This window comes from Mustela nivalis (genome assembly GCF_964662115.1).
Source record: "Mustela nivalis genome assembly, chromosome: 11".
Classification (NCBI taxonomy): Eukaryota; Metazoa; Chordata; class Mammalia; order Carnivora; family Mustelidae; genus Mustela; species Mustela nivalis.
This window is the reverse complement of record NC_139030.1, coordinates 3,448,796-3,454,795: the sequence shown is the minus strand read 5'-3', so window position 1 is coordinate 3,454,795 and position 6,000 is coordinate 3,448,796.

Here is a 6,000-nt window from a genome sequence, read left to right as displayed (position 1 = left end):
GTTTCCTTTGCCCTTGCAGACATATCTTAAATAAGTTTCCATGGCTGATATCGAAGAGATTACTGCCTATGTTCTCTAGGATTCTGATGGATTGCTGTCTCACGTTGAGGTATTTTTTGTCCATTTTGAGTTTATCTTTGTGTATAGTGTAAGAGAATGGTCGAGTTTCATTCTTCTTCATATAGCTGTCCAGTTTTCCCGGCACCATTTATTGAAGAGACGGTATTTTATCCACTGTATATTTTTTCCTGTTTTGTCGAAGATTATTTGACCATAGAGTTGAGGGTCCATATCTGGGCTCTCTACTTTGTTCCACTGGTCTTTTTATGCCAGTACCATGCTGTCTTGGTGATCACAGCTTTGTAGTAAAACTTGAAATCAGGTAACGTGATGCCCCCAGTCTTATATTTGTTTTTCAACATTTCCTTAGTGATTTGGGGTCTCTTCTGATTCCCTACAAATTTTAGGATGATTTGCTCCAGCTCTTTGAAAAATACCAGTGGAATTTTGATCGGAATGGCATAAAAAGTATAGATTGCTCTAGGCAGTATAGACATTTTCACAATGTTTATTCTTCCTATTCAAGAGCATGGAATGGTCTTTCAGCTTTTTGTGTCCTATTCAGTTTCTTTCATGAGTGTTCTGTAGTTCCTCGAGTACAGTTCCTTTACTTTTTTGGTTACGTTTATTCCCAGGTATCTTACGGTTCTTGGTGCTATAGTAAATGGAATCAATTCTCTAATTTCCCTTTCTGTATTTTCATTGTTAGTGTATAAGAGAGCCACTGATTTCTGTACATTGACTTTGTATCCTGCCATGTTGCTGAATTGTTGTATGAGTTCTAGTAGTTTAGGGGTGAAGTCTTTTGGGTTTTTCATATAAAGAATCATGTCATCTGTGAAGAGAGAGAGTATGACTTCTTCATTGCCAATTTGGATACCTTTTATTTCTCTTTGTTGTCTGATTGCTGTTGCTAGGACTTCTGGGACTTCATCAAGATCAAAAGCTTCTGCACAGCAAAGGAAACAGTCAACAAAACAACGAGGCAATCCCTGGGATGTCATTTGCAAATGACAATACAGATAAAAGTTTTATATCCAGGATCTATAAAGAACTCCTCAAACTCAACACAAACAAAACAGACAATCATATAAAAAAAATGGGCAGAAGATATGAAAAGACACTTCTCCAATGAAGACATACAAATGGCTATCAGACACATGAAAAAATGTTCATCATAACTACCCATCAGGGAGATTCAAATTAAAACCACATTGAGATACCATCTTACACCAGTTAGAATGGCCAAAATTAGCAAGACAGGAAACAACCTGTGTGGGAGAGGATGTGAAGAAAGGGGAACCATTGTACATTGTTGGTGGGAATGCAAGATGGTGCAGCCACTTTGGATAAAAGTGTGGAGATTCCTCAAGAAATTAAAAAAAGAGCTTTCCTATGACCCTGCAATTGCACGATTGTTTATTTACCCCAAGGACACAGATGTAGTGAAAAGAAGGGCTATCTCTACCTAATGTTTATAGCAGCAATGGTCACGGTTGCCAAACTGTGGAAAGAACCAAGATGCCCCTCGAAAGACAAATGTATAAGGAAAATATGGTCCATATACACTATGTAGTATTATGCCTCCATCAGAAAGGATGAATACCCAACTTTTGTAGCAACATGGACAGGACTGGAAGAGATTATGTTGAGTGAAATAAGTCAAGCAGAGAGACTCAATTATCATATGGTTTCACTTATTTGTGGAGCATCACAAATAGCATAGAGGACAAGGGGAGATGGAGAGGAGAAGGGAGTTGAGGGAAATTGGAAGGGGAGGTGAACCATGAGAGACTATGGACCCAGAAAAACCATCTGAGGGTTTTGAAGGGTTGGGTGAGCCAGGTGGTGGGTATTAGAGATGGTGCAGATTGCATGAACCACTGGGTGTGGTACAAAAACAATGAATACTCTTATGCTGAAAAAAAATTAAAAAATAAAAAATAAATATATATTTTATTAAAAAATAAAAAATAAATAAAAATATCATTAAAGAGGGGAGAGGAGTCAAGATGGCCGAGAAGTAGCAGGCTGAGACTACTTCAGGTAGCAGGAGATCAGCTAGATAGCTTATCTAAAGATTGCAAACACGTACAAATCCAAGGGGAGATTAAAGAGAAGAAGAACAGTAATTCCAGAAACAGAAAATCAACCAATTTCTGAAAGGTAGGACTGGCAGAGAAGTGAATATAAAGTGACAGGAAGATAGACCCCGGGGGAGGGGCTGGCTCCCAGCAAGTAGCGGAGCAATGGAGCACAAAAGCAGGCTTTTAAAGTCTGTCCACTGAGGGACATCACTCCAGAGGCTAAACCAAGGTGAAGCCCATGCGGGGGTCTGCAGGGCCTCAGGTCCCGCACGGTCACAGAAGATTCGGGGGTGTCTGAGTGTTGCAGAGCTTGCAGGTATTAGAACGGGGAAGCTGGCTACAGAGGCAGAGCTGAGGAGTGAGCTCTCAGCTTGAGGTTACCTTGAACCAGTCGCAGGCTCAGTGAGCTCGGAGCGCAGCTGGAGGCCAGGGAGTCAGGAATAATTGGACGCTGTTCTCGGTGGGTGCATTCAGGAGTGGGGCCCCGGGCTCTGGTAACCTCGGGGACAGAGACTAGGAGGCTGCCATTTTCATTCCCATCCTCCAGAACTCTACGGAAAGTGGTCAGGGAACATAAGCTCCAGAAAGCAATCCCAAGCAGATTACTCAGCCCCGCCCCTGGTAAGGGCGGTGCAATTAGCCTGGGGCAAAGACACTGAGAATCAGTACAACAGGCCCCTCCCCCAGAAGATCAACAAGAAATCCAGCCAGGAACACGTTCACCTAGCAAGGACTGCAGTTTCAATACCAAGGAGAGCAGTGAAATTCCAGAGGAGGAGAAAGCAAAGCACGGAACTCATAGCTTTCTCCCAATGATTCTTAATCTTGCAGTTATTTTAATTTTATTTCTTTTTCAATTTTTTTCTCTTATTCTGGTAATTTTTTTTAACTTTTACCCTGTTCTTTTATAAATTTTTTAAACTAGTTTATCTAATATATATATATATATTTTTTTCTTTTATATACTTTTTCTTTATTCATTTTCTTTTTTTAATTGTATCTTTTCTTTCTTTTTGAACCTCTTTCTATTCCCTTTCTCCCCTCCCCCAACCATGATTTGGGATTTCTTCTGATTTGATTAAATCATATTTTCCTGGGGTTGTTGCCACCCTTTTAGTATTTTACTTGCTCCTTCATATACTCTTATCTGGACAAAATGACAAGGCGGAAAAATTCACCACAAAAAAAAGAACAAGAGGCAATACTGAAGGCTAGGGACCTAATCAATACAGACATTGGTAATATGTCTGATCTAGAATTCAGAATGCCGATTCTCAGGGTTCTAGACGAGCTCGAAAAAGGCATGGAAGATATTAGAAGATATTTTTATATCTCTAGGGAGATATAAAAGCACTTTCTGGAGAAATAAAAGAACTAAAATCTAACCAAGTTGAAATCAAAATAACTATTAATGAGGTGCAATCAAAAATGGAGGCTCTCACTGCTAGGATAAATGAGGCAGAAGAAAGAATTAGTGATATAGAAGACCAAATGACAGAGAATAAAGAAGCTGAGAAAAAGAGGGACAAACAGCTACTGGACCATGAGGGGATCATTCAAGAGATAAGTGACACCATAAGATGAAACAACATTAGAATAATTGGGATTCTGGAAGAAGAAGAAAGAGAGAGAGGAACAGAATGTATACTGGAGAGAATTATTGGAGAGAATTTCCCCAATATGGCAAAGGGAACAAGCATCAAAATCCAGGAGGTTCAGAGACCCCCCCTGAAAATCAATAAGAATAGGTCCACACCCTGTCACCTAATAGTAAAGTTTACAAGTCTTAGTGACAAAGAGAAAATCCTGAAAGCAGCCTGGGAAAGGAAGTCTGTAACATACAATGGTAAAGACATTATATTGGCAGCAGACTTATCCACAGAGACCTGTCAGGCCAGAAAGAACTGGCATGATGTATTCAGAGCACTAAACGAGAAAAACATGTAGCCAAGAATACTATATCCAGCTAGGCCATCATTGAAAAAAGAAGGAGAGATTAAAAGCTTCCAGGACAGACAAAAACTGAAAGAATTTTGAAGCACCAAACCAGCTCTGCAGGAAATATTGAAAGGGGTCCTCTAAGCAAAGAGAGAGCCTAAAAGTAGTAGATCAGAAAAGAATAGAGACAATATACAGGAACAGTCACCTTACAGGCAATACAATGGCACTAAATTCATATCTCTCAATAGTTACCCTGAATGTTAATGGGCTAAATGCCCCAATCAAAAGACACAGGGTTTCAGAATGATTAAAAAAAAAAAACCAAAACCCATCTATATGTTGCCTACAAGAAACTCATTTCAAGCCCAAAGCACCTCCAGATTTAAAGTGAGTGGGTGGAAAAGAATTTACCATGCTAATGGACATCAGAAGAAAACAGGAGGGGCAATCTTTATATCAGATCAATTAGATTTTAAGCCAAAACTATAATATGAGATGAGGAAGGACACTATATCATACTCAAAGGGTCTGTCCAACAAGGAGAGCTAACAATTTTAAATATCTATGCCCCGAACGTGGGAGCAGCCAACTATATAAACCAATTAATAACAAAATTAAAGAAACACATCAACAATAATACAATAATAGCAGGAGACTTTAACACTCCCCTCACTGAAGTGGACAGATCATCCAAGCAATAGATCAACAAGGAAATAAAAGTCCTTAAATGACACACTGGACCAGATGGACATCACAGATCTATTCAGAACATTTCAATGCAAAGCAATAGAATACACATTCGTCTCTAGTGCACATGGAACATTCTCCAGAATAGATCACATACTAGGTCCTAAATTAGGTCTCAATCAGCATCAAAATATTGGGATCATTCCCTGCATATTTTCAGACCACAATGCTCTGAAACTAGAAGCCAATCACAAGAGGAAATTTGGAAAGAGCCTAAATACATGGAGACTAAACAGCATTCTTCTAAAGAATGAATGGGTCATCCAGGAAATTAAAGAAGAATTGAAAAAATTCATGGAAACAAATGATAATGAAAACACAATGATTCAAAATCTGTGGGACACAACAAGGCAGTCCTGAGAGGAAAATATATAGCGGTACAAGCCTTTGTCAAGAAACAAGAAAGGTCTTAACCCTACACCTAAAAAGCTGGGAAAATAAAAAGAAAGAAACCCTAAACCCAGCAGGAGAAGAGAAATCATGAAGATCAGAGCAGAAATCAATGAAATAGAAACCAAAAAAACAATAGAACAAGTCAACAAAACTAGGAGCTGGTTCTTTGAAAGAATTAATAAGATTGATCAATCCCTGGCCAGACTTATCAAAAAGAAAAGAGAAAGGACCCAAATAAATAAAATCATGAATGAAAGAGGAGAGATCACAACTAACACCAAAGAAATACAGACAATTATAAGAACATACTATGCGCAACTCTACGCCAACAAATTTGACAATCTAGAAGAAATGGATGCATTCCTAGAGGCATATAAACTACCACAACTGAACCAGGAATAAATAGAAAGCCTGAACACATAACCAATAAGGACATTGAAACAGTCATCAAAAATTTCCCAACAAACAAAAGTCCAGGGCCAGACGTCTTTCCGGGGGAATTCTACCAAACATTTAAAGGACTAATTCATATTTTCCTGAAACTGTTCCAAAAAATAGAAATGGAACGAGAACTTCCAAACTCATTTTATGCGGCCATCATCACCTTGATACCAAAACCAGACAGGGATCCCATCAAAAAAAGAACTACAAACAAATATCCTTGATGAACACAGATGCGAAAACTCTCACCAAAATACTAGCCAATAGGATTCAACAGTACATTAAAAGGATCATTCACCATGACGAAGTGGGATTTATTCCGGGGCTGCAA